An 18049-nucleotide genomic window follows, 5' to 3' on the forward strand; every position below is an offset into this window, starting at 1 on the left:
GATATATGGGCGGGGGCGGGGCGTGGCCTTAGTGGGCGTGGCAGAAGAGGTAGCGCCGGCGGGCGACGAAAATATTTGCTTAATGAAATTGTATGCGCGCGAGAATTTTTGTGTGAATAAAATTAATTTCAAACATTGTACACGGCTGTGGACGGAAGCGTGTGGGTGGGGTTTTCCGGGGAATGGGTTTTTCCAGTGGGTTTTTTCTTTGGGGGATGAAAACGGGTGTCAACGAGTTTCTTCCTGGAGATTAAGATGACTGGCTTATGTGTGTGTGTGTGTGCCTGTCTTTTCCTTTGGCTTTTATGGCCGCATTGTCGGTTTTATGTGCTCTATATACTTGCCATTTCGTAGCGTTTGCCTTGGCATTAGATCTTGTTATTAGCCTTGGCTGGAGTATCGGTGTTTATCGGTGAATTATTTAATGCCCCGAAATGTTTCGGGTATTATGGCAAATCTTGATGGCTCTCATTGATATTTATGATGTATATTCGCTTATGAATTGCGAATTTTGGCCTCTCATTGGATTTATGGTGTTTACTTTTTAAGCTATTCATTGTGAGTGTATGACATTGCACTATGAAAAGTTTCCACATAAACTGCTGCTGAATTTAGTAGTTTACTTTTTTAGAAATGGGAATATATGTATTAAAGAACTAAAATATATTAAAACCCATATTTATAAATAGGACAATTACTTTAAAAATGTTAAGGTATTGTCCAAAAATTGAATTGGTTTGCACTTCAATTAAATATTATTAAAAACTCCATTACTAAGTGCACTTTTTTTGTCGAGTGTCATGCAGGCAAGACCGCAGGCACTCCATTCATCATTTGTTTTTGGCATTTACTTCGATTTTGATTTTAAATTGGCTTACGTGCAAATCGCAAATAGTTTTAGCAAATTAATTGCTTTGGCAAAAAAGGACCACTGAACCTGAAGCTTCCGTTGTTGAGTTTCGGGACTTTTGTTGTTTCCCCCACCCCCTTTCTCCGCCCACTTTTCCACCCAATTTCCACCTGCGGCCTTTAGCCACAACAATCGAAACACATCGAACACAGATTGCCAGCACTAAATAAGCAATTGTTGTTGCAGCTGTCGATGTTGCGGTTGCTCGGGGGCAGAGTGGTGGCAAAGTGGGTGGAGAAGGGGTGAAAAGTGGGTGGGAAAAGGGGCAGTGGTGGGCGGAAAAATTGTATAAGGTAGAGCCTGATTTACTGGAAGGGGCGAAGGGTTGCCATGGGGCTAGTTTATTATTATTTACTCCGATTTGGCTTTGTAGAGAAAGTAAACCTGCAGAACATTGTGTTTATTTTCAACTGGAAATCGAGGAATTCTGTTTAACAGGCAACTGCTGAAGGGGGCAATGTGGGCATGAACAGGTAATTACCTTCAGTTGGGTAAAAGATAAAACTGCATCCATTCCAAATTTCAATGTTTTATTTCACTTACTAGAATTTACTCTTAAAAACTGCCAGTAACTTGTAGTACCTATACCTCTATAATTAATAAAACATAAATTATTATTTTAACGTTTCATAACTTATTTCCATGTTATTGACCCCGATAAATAGTAATAATTTGATAAATTTTCAAACCAATTCTAAATTTGTATACTTCTTTGTTTATTGATTTGTTTCATGTATAATTTTAATGTTATGTATTAAATCGTTCTAAAGCGGTGAAACAAATTAAAAAAGAAGAAAACAAAACCAGTATTTAAAATTCATTGACTGAACTCCCACAAATCTGCTGTAAAATTTCCAAAAAAAAAACTAGTAGGATTTTACAAAGCACATTACAAGAGTTTCATCATCATATAGTTTTTTTGTTTTTAAACTAAATGCAGCTGTGTAAATACCGGAAGTAAAAATTACTTTTTGAATTAGTTTCCCACTCACATGTGCAGGTGGGTGTGTCCCTCTCTCTCTCTAACCCACTTGCAGCCATCTCTTTCTGACGCTGTATAGCCGTCTCTTTCGCCGAGTGTTTGGTGCTCAAGTGTTGCAAAGCGGCAAAAGTTTGCCACTAACTGAGTCTGTCTGCATTTCCACTATGTTTTTTACTTCTTCTACACAATTTGCGCTGTGCCTGTGTTTCCGTCATTGTCTTCATACCTCGCCCCACCTTTCTCGCTCCCTCTTGAGTTTTTGTCCTTCTCTATTGTTGCAACAGCACTCACGTGTGTTGCAAATTGAAAGTGAGCATGCCACTAAAGTTGCCACCGGGCCAAACAAAAAAAAAGTGCAAAAATGGTTAGACAAATGTTTTTATAATTGTATTTGGGCCTCTGTTTTACTTTCCTAATTTTATATTTGAAAGGGGAAAACCTAAAAAATAATTGCCCAGCCCAAATTGCGAATAAGCTTTGGAGGTCTTTAAGATCCGCAAATGTTTTCCATTGTTTAAACCCGCTGTCTAGTTGCTTTCATTTAAATTTAATGCACTTGCTGAGCATTTTCTTTCAATTAAAATATGCCTTTAAAGTACTGCTGTTTCAATAGAAATTAAACTTTAAGGCACTTCATGAAATTGCAAAAGTACTTTAAATTGAACTTCAAAATCCCTGCGGTCAATTTGTGAAATCTCTTTGGCTCATACCATCGATTTCAATTGTTAATCATCGTTGGTGGCCAACTTAATTCCGCCATAAGCATTTGTGTAACTATGATTAGCTGCGGATGGCCAACATCCTTTCTTTGGCTTCCCACTCTCTGTGTTTCACCCATTTTATCACCCATTTTATCACCCCATTTCTCCCTGTGTTCTTTTTCCCTCTGGCTGTCTGTCTGCCATTTGGCTACTTAATTACAAACCAAAAGTGTTGCGAATGTCGCTGCCCCTGCGAAGCTCACCTACCGAATAGAGCCCCCTCCCCTCCTCTTTCCACTTCCGCCTTATCCCCATCCTGACCACGCCCCCTAAGCCTTCCGCCTCCCTGGACCTGTCCATATCCTGCCAGACCACAATTATTTCCGTTTTAATGTTCGCTCTTTTCAACCCCTCTTTTCGGAATACTGAGCAAAAATTTAACTCAAATTGGTCATGTCCAATACAAATTTAATTAGCTTCCACAGTGTCTCCTCAGTTTTGGGAAATTTATATAATAATGCTTGATGATTACAAGAAACAAACAATATTAAAAATTTCAAATCAGAATTTAAAAAAAAAAAAAATACAGACATAAGTTTTGGTTTTCAAATTGAGAAGTTTTTTAAGCTTGCCTGCCAATTAAAAGAACATAAATAAATTATTATTTGGTGGTTTTGCAGAGATTTTATTGAACAGAATTTGAATTTTGAAAATAGTATGTCGTTGTCTATTTAAAGGTTTGTAAATTGTCTTAGAATCGTTGGACAGTTTGGAAATTTTGATCGATCTTTATTTAAAACACTAAAAGAAACTAAGAACAAACAAACTTAGATTTCGTTTTGGGAAAATTGGAAACATTTGAAACAGTTAATACATATTTTCTCTGTGCATGTCTTTTCCGAGCTTTTCCTTTGGTTAGCTACTTTTTTCTCGCTTTACATTAGGGCGGATGCTTTTAGCGTTTTAATTAAATTTGATGTTGATTGAACTTATGACTGCCGCGAAAGAGTTTTCCACAAGTTTTTGGGGAATCTGCTGCTGAGTCCGCGGCTGCTTCATTAAACCGAAAAGCATACTTTGCGGTGGCTACAAGGCGCTGCTATTAGTGGTCTGCCACGCCCCCCAACACGCCCCCTCCAATCCTTTTTATTTTTTTTTTCACAACTCAGAGTCGGGGCGTTTATCTTGAGTTTAATAGGCGCCGCAAAGTATGCAGCGAATTTGAGTTTCATTTGCAATGCTATTCAAAGTTTATTCTTGAGAAGGCGCTTCAACTGCCATCCAAAGTTGAGATTTATGTGTTTTGGGACCACAGGTAAGAAAGTCACGAAGGACACTGCAACAAAGAAGCAAACATGCCACAGAATTGGGAATGCAAAATCCGCACGAATAGTGCAAAACGAACGACGGATGGAAGGATTAAGTGCTGAGTGCTATAGACATCGAAATATCCTGTTATAACAATAATATAGGTAGGTTAGAAGTATATAAACATACACATTTCAGCAATACATTTCTTTTTCCCAATATATGTAAAAAATACATATGTCTTAAAAATTGTTAAAAAAATAAAAATATATATAGATTGTTAACAAACATTATCTTGTCACCATATTTCTTCTGTTTTACTAGAGCCTATAATTTTGACAATATTTTTTCCAGCATCATAAAAAGTTTAAATATAAATTTGCTTACCCCATTTCACTTCCATTCAACTAGATTTTGGACTAACCAAATTTCTCCAAGACACTAGTAGATACTACCCCATCTGCTCCATCAATATGTGCACATCGGCTTGCACATTTTCTTCGGCTTTTTCTGGTCCGCTGCTGTTCTTTTTAATTTCCAAATGGGAGAAAGCCGGAGAAAGGGGGCGAAAAGCCCCTGACACTGCACTTTTACCCGGCGCTGACACGACGCCTCTGGGTCTGAGGTTCAGTGGTTCAGTGGTTCGGGGGTTCAGTGGTTCAGAGGTTCCCTAGCCCCATTCCTCCTCCGCTTTTTTTGCCGCTGTCAAGCCATTGGAATTAGTAGAGCAGCAGCTGGCCCCATCTGAACCGAATCCAACAGTTTTCCAGCTTTCGAGATCTCAGCACTCAGTCGTCCTGCTGCTCTAATGAATTTGCATTTTTTATAAATCCCCATTGATGTGCTCCAGTTCGGGTCCACTTTTCATACCCTGGCTTTTAGGCATATTCAAGGGTGTATTGCATTCGTAATGGGATAGTTTTAAATGATTTAAATATTAATTTGTGGTGCATTACTTTATCAAACTCAACCATTGAATCGTTGATTTATATTTATAATAAATAATTAATAAAAAGTCAATAATCTATGCAAAGAAATTGTCTAGACTCCATCACCGAAATTAACAAACTTTTGACAGTCATGAATGGACACTTTAAATATATTTTAAAAAATCTACACTAAGAATTAAAAGTAGTGGGTAATTTTTGGCACTATCTATGGTCGAAAAATGTGATCCAGTTGGCTTAGTTTTTGGCGCAGTCCTGGTTTGCCAGCTTGTTGCATTTGCACTGTGCGTCCAAGGGGCGTGGCATGTGAACATGCCTAGTCAGGGTATTATGGGGTGTTCCAGGGTGTGCCCCCCTCCCCTCCCCCGGAAAACCACTCCAAAATCTGGTCCACCCTCGACGTTTCGCACCGGACACTGAGTGCAGTTAGATGTTTGGACATGCTGGGAAATGGTGAGTTTTGTGCTCAATCAAATCAAAGTCAGCCACACCTCAGAATCAGAATAGATCACTGGGAGAAATATCTAGATTGCCACCTAAACTATTTTTAATTTATAAAAATTACTTTAATTTTAAAGCAGTTCATGATGAATTATTTACTAATCCTTTTTCATCTTTAGTACTAACATTTTGAATTTAATTTGAAATTGAAATGAATTGATATTAAATTATCTTTAATCATAAAGGTACTCTACAAAGTTTAAAAGCTATAGAAAAGGAAATGATTGTGTCCTGAAAGAAACTAAACACTTAATTAAGTTACGACCTTGGTAATATTTTTTCCCTGTGCATCATAAAGACGGCAAACTTTGCATGCCTCATAAATGATGACCCCCTAAAAAAGGCAACCGACTGAATGACTCATGAGTTCTCGGGTTTTCACAGTGATTTCATTGATTTGTTTGTTGGCCCCAATGGCAGCTCTTGATTATGAAAGAGTGGTATTATGTTCACAGTTAATTGGATGCACTGGTCGACTTGTTTTTGGCCCTCAGCATTGGACCATCGACCATCGACCATCGATGGGAATTTCCCCAAAGGCACCATTAGCCTGGCCCCAAAAGTCTTAAACTCAAATTAAAAAGGGTTTTACCAGTCTTCCTTTCGTTTATTTTCCTGTTGGCCTTGGGTAATTCTGAGACTTCTTAGCTGGGCGGCATTAACTACAAGTCGTTATTATTGTCTGGGGCATTCAGTGGTTGGGAGTAAAGAAAATGATCAGGGTCAAATCGTTAACTCTTTTTTTCTGCAATTCCAATTCGTGTTTCCAAGAGCTTGAAATTTGTATATTTAAACATTGTTAATGTATATATATCGATACTCAACTCGTTTCGATTATTCTAACCAGATTTAGTTGCTGGCTCGCCAAATTAGCTGTCATTGGAGGGGCATAAAATTTCGAAAAATACGGCTGGCAAAAGGGGCTGAAGAAAATCCCCTAGATAACCGGAACCACGACTATTCAACGGAAACGGAAGAGAACACATATGCTTATGTACCACAGTGTATACACATATGTAGATATGTTTCTCTGATTGTGTGAGCGACACGAACCACAGGGGAAATTAAAGATACATTAAATGCCCGCAAGCAAAACCGAGCAGCATTTCTGTGGAGTACCGAGTGGAGTGGAGTGCCACGCCCACCTACTTACGCCACCGCCACCGCCCCCAATCCTCCAGGCTGCTTTCAAGTCTTATGGGCAATTTGCTGTCTGCTGTTCGCCGCTCCGGCATTTATTTTCCGGGCATTGTGTCCGGCTAGGAAATTCCACTAATTAAATTATCGACAAGTTTTGTCGCATAAAAACAAACTGTTGCCCCAGAGAAACATATATATATACATACATATATTCTGTATATACAATATAGTATAGGAATAGAAACAAAAAAAAAATTGGAAGAAATAAAAGCGGCAGGCAAGTTTAATCAAAGTTTGCCTGCTCGATTTTAATGAGGAACTTTTGCACATAAATAGAACTTAATTTTCTATTACCAAAAGCAGCGACAACAACAAAAGCCCCCTGTCATTCTGGCCAAGAGGGGAGGAGTGGAGGGGGGTTTTTTGGATGTCATTCGAGGGGGTTTTTTGGGGACTTAAGTGCCCCAAGGTCTGGCCGAAATTCTGTCGCCAACGCACAGAAATATTGCTCGGCCAAACTTTTATGTTTTAATATTTAATTAAAATTTTGTGTAACGTTTTGTTAATGAATTCCTATTTGACGCGCCCGTTGCACGTGTCGCGTCCCAGCCGCAGGCTCTTTTTTGACCCAACCACCCACTCGACCACCCAACCACCCAAAACCACACCCAACTGCACGACCACCCATCCACATTCCCATCAACACCTAAGCAAACCATCCTTTATATTCGGCAATTCTGCTTCTCATTGTTTGCCTTGAAGATGTGCCAGTGCTAAAATAAAATATTTTGAATATTTGAAAGATAACAACTAATTTGAATGAACAGGTAGTAGAATATGTTTTAAAATTTGGCATCTGTTAGTTAATAAGAAAAATATAAACGAAAGACTTTAACAATTTAATTTAATCGGTATTTACTTACAGTTTATTTTATATTTGTTGCTTAGTAAATTGTTACATTTTAAACATTTAATTAAGCTACCAAATCAAATCTAATCCTTTTAGTTTTAATACAATTTTCTTATTTCTCTGTTTTTACTGTATGTACACCGAAAAATGGCAAATTTATGAAATGATTTTAATTAGCTCAACGCTTTTTGTTGTAGACCTACCCTCCCAGAAATAAAAACCAGTGAAATATATTTTTGGGTAACCCAAGGGTCTTTGGTGTCTGACCATGCTTATACTGTTTTAATTCGGGGCCTAGAGAAAAGTTTCGGTTTCAGGAAATCTGCCATTGGAAGGCATCAAACAAACAAAACACAACAACAACAACAAAAAAAAGGAGGGAAAAACGGAAAAAATAATAAAATCAACTAAAAAGTTTCATTGTGGCGAGCTGTAAAGCTGCAGAAAATGCCGGGTAAAATGGGAAAAGGGGGCGTGGCACATGCCAGCGTAATGAGCAATTATAACAGCAACAACAAGTAGAACAGTAAAAGTTATGACTGCGACGCTTGTCAAAAAGGTTTGCTGGAAAAGCCCCCATTTTCCAACGGTTCCCATCCGCAAAAGTTTTCCCCCATTTTTCTTGTTGCTTTTTGCTATATTAACTGCGCCCAGCGGAGGATCATTAACTATGGATATGTTCTGCGGGATGTCCAACAAATTGAGTTGTAAACTTTCATCCACTTGGGCAGCGACCAGCTTTTGTCATGCAAGATATATGAGGTAGTTAACTCTAATAAATTGTTTTGCAACTGAAACCTAACATCACATTTGGGGAGAATTTTGTGAAAATTTGTTTAGATACATGCTTCTTATTAATATCTCAATATATTTGAATCCTTTTTTATCAGAGATATCATTTTTATTTGAAGTGTTTGTTCATCACTTTTAAAAAAAATGGTAAAAATTAAACTAAAATATAAATAAAATGGGGTAACTCCGATATTGTATTAGACATTTCGCCTCGTTTTAAATCCGCTTTCACAACTCCTGACCTAAAAATAATGAATGAATATGATTAAGAGTTTTTGCAACTTTAACGCGTTGCAAAAGTTTAAAATTAGTTAACGTAATGCAGCTTGTTTTTGGAAAGTTTTTAATCAAGCGATGTAAAGTTTTGGAGCATTTCACCTGTCAGAAGTCATAGTGCCGTCAGTTTTGGAATAGTTTCACAGCTGTCAGCTACTGACCTGCCAAGCATTATAGCCAGAGTCGTTTGTTTTGATATCAGGAAAGTTTGCCCCTCAGCCCCACCTCCCCTCCTATTTTTGTATATTTCGCTATTATATACACTTTGGACAACAGTTGAGCGCATTAAAAAGTTAGCACATTTTTGCGAATAACGAAAGTGAAATGGGTGAAACCACAGAAGCCCGGTTCCGAGGTTTCGGGCCTTAACTCGATGTTTCAACTTCGGTTGCTGCTGCCCCTCTTCTGTTGGCTAATTGCAACTAAAAAGTTGCTCATTACGCTGGTTAAAACCCCGGGATCCCCAACTGGTGCTAAATACAATCAAATTAGTTGTTTCCGCTTTGAAATTATGCGACTTCCGGTCCGACAAAATGCTTCCACGTGTGCCAAAACCCTCCGCCCCTAAAGTGTTTCGCTTTAGCTCTGCCATTTATGTGTTTCCTTCCCTTTCCCTTTCCCTTTTTTTATTTTTATTCGTATTTTTAGTACTTTTGTCACACTTCCTCGGGGCTTTTGGGGGAGACATCAGCGAATTGTCAATGATTTTCAGCTGGGGAATGCCCGGAGTCGAGGAAGCTTTGATCCTAGGAAATCTCAGGGGCAAGGCAAGGATAACTGGGATCGGAATAAGGTCAGGCTGGATTAAAACACTTTAAACAGAATTTTCAATACGTTACTACGTGAACCGTATATTAATAATAATGTTATATTTCTTAGCTTTTGCTTTGTATAAATCGAAAATAAGGAGGCAAAAGGCGTTGCCCACAACCGGTGCACTTCCTCTATATATCAATAATAGGTTACTGCAAATAAAACAAACATACATTATCGGACATGCAACATTCAACAATCAACAATAACAAATCAACAAGCAACAAGAAAAAAAACAACGATCAATATTTAACAATCAAAAATCAGCAATTAACAATCCGCAGTCCACAACAATTACAAATCAACAATCAACATTCAACAAGCAACAATTACAAATCAACAATCAACATTCAACAAGCAACAATTACAAATCAACAATCAACAATAAACGATCAATATTCAACAATCAACATTCAACAATCAACAACCAACAATCAACAATCAACAATCCACAATCAACAATCAACATTCAACAAGCAACAATTACAAATCAACAAGCAACAAACAACAATAAACGATCAATATTCAACAATCAACATTCAACATTCAACAATCAACAATCAACAGTCTACATTCAATCACTTGGTAAATTCTAGGTAACATCCATGTAATGCTAACAAAATGTACAATTGGCCCCGTCATCGTCATTGTTATTTTTCACCCTTCCTTGGTAATTTTAATTCCCAATTAGTTATATTAATGGTTATACTATTTGATTTGGATTCTACACCATGTACATCATGTAGGATCAAGGACCTCTCAAGTATGTAGATTATATTATTATAAATTTGTTCCCATAAAAAGTTATCTAAATTCAAATTCCAGATTGTATGTGTGTCTGTGTGATTGAGAAGGGATTTCTGGAGGCTCACAATGATACCTTGACCGACTTAAACGGGGTATGTACCAATTGATAAGTTTAGGTTTGTGACACTTTTCTGTGAATCCGTTTTTGGAAAATTTGGAATGGAGTCATATGATAGAAATGACGAAAAATCGAACAAAAAATAAAAACCACGATGTGGGTGCAATCCTTACTTGGATTAGATATTTGTTTATAAAGTCTAAAGTATGTTGTTAATGTAAAGCTTTGATGGTTATTTTCATAGGTGGAATTTGAAATTGAACATTTAATTTACTTTTCGAATTTATTTATATGCAGGCCCCCGCTGCATTAAAATCATATTAATCTGAGTGTTTCCCAGGAAATGGGCAACCGTAGTGGCATATACGCACTCTGCCGTCCAACGATTCGCAAACGAATTGCGGGGAATACGTCCAGATATTTTTCGGAATTTGTTTTTTTTTGCGCCCCCCTCAGGTGGGCATATTTTGCATACATATGTGTGGGCGAGCAGAGTTTTTTGGGCTATCTTTCAGCAGGCAAACGAGGCGGGAAAATGGGTGGAAAATCGGTGGGAGGTAGGAACGGAAAAAAAACTTTGGAGTGGTGCTAAAGACGAACGTGCCTGTTGTTTAGTGTTGCATGTACTTGTGGCATTTGGGGATTTATTTGCATTTTACTTTTTCTGCTGCAAATAGTTTGCCGCAATCTGTGTCTCTCCCTGTTTTTTCTCCATCTCCTTCACTCTTGTCGCACTCTCTCTCTTTCTTCAATTTCCCTACTTTTTTAGTTCGCGTGGTGTTTGAAAATTTATGAACTTTTCCATATAGATATTTTAATTTTTTTTTAGTTTCTTTGCCAAGCATTTGTACCTGTCTCTCACCCCCTCTCATTCTTTTCTCTATATCCCTCTCTTTCTGCCATGATGCATGGCAATGTAAATAGACATTTTTACACTATGAACACAGTTTGGGACTATTACGAAGTCAGATTTTATTTTGTCGTGCAAATTTGTTTGTGCTCCCACTTTTTCCATTTTTTTTGTTTGATTTTTTTTTGTCGTCGACGTTTGCATAATTTTATTTGTTAACTTTCTGAATTGCTCCTCCGTCCCTTTCGACCATTATTGTCCATCTCTTTCTGCATACTTGATGAACATCAAAAAAAATATGCCAAGCGGCCATTTGATAGCACAAATTGTGTATAATTTTAGTTGACAATTTGGCCTGGAAATATTTGTACAAAGTTAGAAAGGACAGCCTAATTATTTTTCTCTATTTAGCAAAGGAATTCCAGTTTTTAGGGATAAGGGATTCAAGGGTTTTAGCTTAAAAATAAAACATGGAAAATACATTTTCTTTTTTATTTAAACTATTTAATGTGCCATTATAATTTACTGAATTTAATATTTTGCATTTAGGTATGAAAAACTAGCAATCGATTACGCAAATTCAAGCCCATTCAGGTATATGCATTTGTATTTGCTTTTAGGTTTTACTAACAAAGATCCACCTGCCACATCCTGTGAAATGAATCTAGTAAATGCTCGTGCTGATATATTCATGAGTATTTTGTACTTTTGCAATGCGATTTGACAGGTGGGTTGTTGAACAAGCAGATGGGTTTTATGTTGGGCGGTTGCATGGGCGACTCGGATAATAGTTGCTATTTGCGGCTGACCACATTATTATGCAATCGCCGCACTTTAATGAAATGTGATTTCGGACTAAACATATTTAATTTCGGTTTCGCTTCATGTAAATTTCAACGCGGCAATTGGTTAATCAAATTGAAAGCGGCGACCAAAGCTTTGTCATCAATTATGGATAAAGCATCCAATGTTTTAACATCACTAACGTAATTCAGGCAAAATATTTGCTCTAATAAATGAAATCAGAAATTAATTTAGCCAAACTACACAAATGGGAAATGAGTATAATTAAAATAAAGCAAAATCCTATCAAAATAATAGTACACTTCACTTAATTACTGTTTTCCAACACTTTAAAATATTTGCTTTAATAAGAATTTTAAGCTTGGTTTATTAAAATAAAATCGATGTCATAATTAATCCGATAATATTTTTGAACATAACTCATACACTGCTGTCCAACACTACCTCGTATTTGCTGGGAAGACTTAAGTCGGTTTTACTATTTGAAATTGAAAGCAACGACCAAGTATGTCATCAATTACGGACAAAGTACTGAACCAAAAGTATCCGTCGAGTGCTTTATCTGCGTTTACATAACTCAGACACCGTTATTCAACACTGAAAATATTTATTTTAATAAATTAAATGCAGTTTGGCGCATACAAACGAGCGCATCAACATGCATATTTCATATATCACAAAAAGGATAAGCCGGCAGCGGGAGTTGGTGTACCATACATTTTTATAAACTACCCAGTTGAAGTGGGTCCTCCTCGCCACCCGAACTCATGCATATAGAAATGATATGGAAAAAGGCGAACATAAATTACTTTTATATTTTGTCGCTATTTTTATATTGCCAACACTTGTGCGGAAATTGCGCGATGAAACGACTCTGCCCAGGAGCGGAATAAAATGGAAATGGTGGGGCCCCGCAAGAAAATTGCCAGTCCCAGTGCAGTTTTGTAGCCAACGGTAATACGCGCCCCCCTTTTCCGACCGCGCCTCCCCCATTTTCCTGAATAAACACACTGCGATATTTATGCGATATATGCACCATCGAAACCGCGATGTTTCAGTTAAAAAAAACAACAAGACGCATAAGGGATCGAGCAAAGATTTGAATGTCGAATAAGCTCATACTTTTAAAAATTGCACAGAAAAAGGTCATTTTTTAGAATACAAAAAAAATTGAACAGAAATTTTGTGGTTTTATTGTGTCTACAAAGTTTTCAACTATTTGAGATTCATTTCTTACTTATTTTAAAATCAATTTTCAATGAAAAATAATAATTTTTAATGTTTTATTTTTAAAAAATAAAGAATATTTATATTGTAATTATTTTCAAAGTCGCCGAGACTTCTCGGCTTTGAATTTCACTCTTTTGGGAAGAGTATCATTGAGATTGAGAGGAACCAGTAGAATTAACTAAATTATATTTCTTGCTCTTTAAACTTGCTACTGGCCAATGAGAGTTATTTTTTTGTGCCACCGTTATTTCAGCATCTTTTTGCTCTGTCTGTTTCAGACATTAAATTTATGTTATGTTGATTCCACTTCGGACAAATACGCCAGATAGAAAAGGCGAGAGCTGGGAATTGAAATGGTCAGGGAAAAGGGAAACGTTGGACATGATTTAGATGGCTAATTTTGGCAAAGGCAACTAAAAGAAGCCATAAAGCCAACAGAGGAAGTCACTCAAAACAGAGGAGGGAGTTGCAGCGAAAGATAAAGCACTCCCGAGAGTGAAAATATAAAGAACAAGAAAGGACGCAAATTTTTGACTGAAATTATAATACCCACTGCAGATTTTTAGAGAATCGAATCACGAGTTTTTAGAGGAATTCCACTTTGGAATCGGATTAAATTTGGTAAAGTTATGGACTCTAGAAGACCAAGTTTGGGTCAACTTTAGAAAAGTCATCGGAAAATTAGAAATAACTAGCATGAAAATGGGTCAAAATTTTGATCATCGTTAAATTGAAAATTTTGAATGCAGATTTTTGGAGAATCCAATCACGAGTCTTAAGAGGTATGCCACTTTGGAATCGGATTAAATTTGGTAAAGTTATGGACTCTAGAAGACCAATTTTGGGTCACCTTTGGGCAACTCATCGGAAACTTCAAAATAACTAACATGAAAATGGGTCAAAAAGTCGGTCAACACTAAAATGAAAATTTTGAATGCAGATTTTTAGAGAATCGAATCACGAGTCTTTAGAGGTATGCCACTTTGGAATCGGATTAAATTTGGTAAAGTTATGGACTCTAAAAGACCAATTTTGGGTAACCTTTGGGTAACTCATCGGAAACTTCAAAATAACTAACATGAAAATGGGTCAAAAAGTCGGTCAACGCTAAAATGAAAATTTTGAATGCAGATTTTTAGAGAATCGAATCACGAGTCTTAAGAGGTATGCCACTTTGGAATCGGATTAAATTTGGTAAAGTTATAAACTCTAGAAGACCAATTTTGGGTAACCTTTGGGTAACTCATCGGAAACTTCGAAATAACTAACATGAAAATGGGTCAAAAAGTCGGTCAACGCTAAAATGAAAATTTTGAATGCAGATTTTTAGAGAATCGAATCACGAGTCTTTAGAGGTATGCCACTTTGGAATCGGATTAAATTTGGTAAAGTTATAAACTCTAGAAGACCAATTTTGGGTAACCTTTGGGTAACTCATCGGAAACTTCAAAATAACTAACATGAAAATGGGTCAAAAAGTCGGTCAACGCTAAAATGAAAATTTTGAATGCAGATTTTTAGAGAATCGAATCACGAGTCTTTAGAGGTATGCCACTTTGGAATCGGATTAAATTTGGTAAAGTTATGGACTCTAAAAGACCAATTTTGGGTAACCTTTGGGTAACTCATCGGAAACTTCAAAATAACTAACATGAAAATGGGTCAAAAAGTCGGTCAACGCTAAAATGAAAATTTTGAATGCAGATTTTTAGAGAATCGAATCACGAGTCTTTAGAGGTATGCCACTTTGGAATCGGATTAAATTTGGTAAAGTTATAAACTCTAGAAGACCAATTTTGGGTAACCTTTGGGTAACTCATCGGAAACTTCGAAATAACTAACATGAAAATGGGTCAAAAAGTCGGTCAACGCTAAAATGAAAATTTTGAATGCAGATTTTTAGAGAATCGAATCACGAGTCTTTAGAGGTATGCCACTTTGGAATCGGACTAAATTTGGTAAAGTTATGGACCCTCGAAGTCCAATTTTGGGTCAACGTTAAACAAGTCATCGGAAAATTAGAAATAACTAACATGAAAAAGGGTCAAAATTTTGATAAACATTAAATTGAAAAATTTGAATGCAGATTTTTAGAGAATCGAATCACGAGTCTTTAGAGGTATGCCACTTTGGAATCGGATTAAATTTGGTAAAGTTATGGACTCTAGAAGACCGATTTTGGGTCACCTTTGGGCAACTCATCGGAAACTTCAAAATAACTAACATGAAAATGGGTCAAAAAGTCGGTCAACGCTAAAATGAAAATTTTGAATGCAGATTTTTAGAGAATCGAATCACGAGTCTTTAGAGGTATGCCACTTTGGAATCGGATTAAATTTGGTAAAGTTATGGACTCTAAAAGACCAATTTTGGGTAACCTTTGGGTAACTCATCGGAAACTTCAAAATAACTAACATGAAAATGGGTCAAAAAATCGACTAATGTTAAAATGAAAATTTTAAATGCAGATTTTTGGAGAATCCGACCACAAGTCTTTAGAGGTATGTCACTTTGAAATCGGACTAAATTTGGAAAAGTTATGGACTGTGGAAGTCCATGTGTGGCTCACATTTTTACAACTCATCGGAAAACTAGAAATAACTAACATAAAAATGGGTCAAAATTTTGATCAACGTTAAATTGAAAAATTTAAATGCAGATTTTCAGAGAATCGAATCACGAGTCTTTAGAGGTATGCCACTTTGGAATCGGACTAAATTTGGTAAAGTTATGGACCCTCGAAGTCCAATTTTGTGTCAACGTTAAACAAGTCATCGGAAAATTAGAAATAACTAACATGAAAATGGGTCAAAAAGTCGGTCAACACTAAAATGAAAATTTTGAATGCAGATTTTTAGAGAATCGAATCACGAGTCTTAAGAGGTATGCCACTTTAGAATCGACTTAAATTTGGTAAAGGTATGGGATACCAATCTTGAAGACCAATTTTGAAGCACTCTTTTACAAGACATCGGAAAATTAGAAATATTGTTTTAACCCCTAGTAGTAAAGGATATTTTCAATGATTTCTTTAGCTCCTATGGTCCGTATCAAATGTACCTTTAAAGAAATACAAGACACGTTACATTTATTTTATTAATTTTAGCAAGCCCAGGCAAACACAAAACAACAAAAAAGGTTAAAACACACAGCATTTATCCAAAAAGTTGGCCGTGCGAACAGGAAAAGCACATTAAAATAACACAGTGTATCCAAATTACAGCGAAACCATATTCCCAACCTTTGGCAAAAAATGTTCGGAGACCAGACACGACAAAAAATGGAAATAAGTTTTAATGTAAAACAATTTTCCAATGAAAACCCTCGGTCTCCATTTGTGTTTTACCGTTTGCCTTTTGCACTTTAAAACAGCATTTTTTTGGCTAAAATTTAGTGGCACACAGAAAAAAATGCAGCTGCACTTAATTTAATTCAAAGAACAGAACAAGAATTAAATAAAAAGGAAGAGAGCGAAATTATAAAAGCCACCATCAGTAATGAGAGCGCTATCACAGATCTTCCCAGTACTTTTTATCTTATTTTGTTTTCTTCTTTCGCTTTCTCTCTCATTTCGTTTTCTCTTTTCCTGTGCATCGGAAAGCAAGTAAGGCTGCTCCGCGTTAGAAAATCATTTAAAATAAATTTCACAGCGTTTTGGTTAGTTAAATGTGTAAATAATATTAAAAAATTAATAAATAATAGGATCGCCGGCCAATTTAATGAGTTCCGTTTAATATTGCGGGCGTAAACGTATAAAATCTGTGTTTTTTTAGGAAGTAAAATAGGTATGTGTGTTTCCCTCACACATTTACCGGTGCGAAGGTAAGTACATAAGTGTGCGTGCAGCATTCACCTTGTGTTTTTTTTTCTGTTAAATAATGAGCTTCTATTTTTTAATATTTTGTTGTGTGACTAAAGTAAATTTAAAATAAAATAATAATTTAATGGTTAAATATTTTAATATATTTGCATTTTCATTTTGCTTAGTGTTTTAAGTACACAAACAATTTATTATATCTCTTATATCAAAATGTTCTTTAAAAATTGTTGGATATAAGATTATGCATATGTACATACTATAAACTTCTGATATTAAGATCTGAGTCTCTGAGGTCATAAAATGAATGTAGCAAATAATGTTGGATTCCCATTCTTCTGTGCATGAGTTTGGCTGTCACTGTTACAAAACATTTTATGGACTCACCCCACCCCTATTTGAATATACATATGTATATGTGTGTGTATTTGAGGGAACAGTTACCTTCAAATTTAGCATTCCAAGCAGGCAAATGAACTCACTTGAATAATCGCCACACTGGGAGTTATCTCGCACTTTAAATACGTTGGCGAATTTTAATGAAAACGTCCTTTCAACGCAAGATAAATTATTCAAAAGTTTTCCACTGCCGCAGAGCAGAAGATTTTCACCGTCTCTTTTATTGTTGTTGTTGTTGTTATAATTTTGTTGTTCTTGTCGCCCAGCATTTTCGCATTTTATTTGTGTTGCCAGCCATTCCTATTTTTCACCTTTCCGAGTCCGGTTCCACACTCTTTTTTTAATTTTTGCATTGTTTGCTGGGTATTTCAGTTGCAGGCAACTCTGGACAGGCCGCGCACCCTTTTTTTCACCCTTTTCCGCCCACTTCCTGGCTTCCTTGTTTTGTTTGTCGGCCTTCTTTCAAGTGCGAAAAACTCTCGGATGAGATTCATTCACTGATTTTCGCACCTCGATATCGCCGTCTCGTTCTTCGCGGCTATCGTGCTCTCTTTTTAGCTGGTTGTCAGTTTGACAGGAATGGCCGGCACTGTACTTTTATCTTCTTTTTTTTGCATGTACTGTACTTTTCCGTTCTATTTTTTTGCAAATTCTTTTGCGAATCGGGCTTCAAAACTTGAATTGTTCCTTAACACAATTCTTAAGCTTCGACAGATGGTTATTTATACAAGCACTTGTATTTTAAATTGATTTGTCTATAAAATAAATTTAAATTTAAGCGCTGAATTTCAGAAATATTTTCTA

General features: G+C 36.4%; 1 protein-coding gene across 1 annotated transcript in view; it reads right to left on the reverse strand.

Moving 5' to 3' along the window:
* The window catches only part of LOC108041558, a 77321-nt gene that overhangs the window by 20470 nt on the left and 38802 nt on the right, over positions 1 to 18049 (reverse strand).

This window comes from Drosophila rhopaloa, unplaced genomic scaffold (assembly GCF_018152115.1).
Source record: "Drosophila rhopaloa isolate 14029-0021.01 unplaced genomic scaffold, ASM1815211v1 contig_3, whole genome shotgun sequence".
NCBI lineage: Eukaryota > Metazoa > Arthropoda > Insecta > Diptera > Drosophilidae > Drosophila > Drosophila rhopaloa.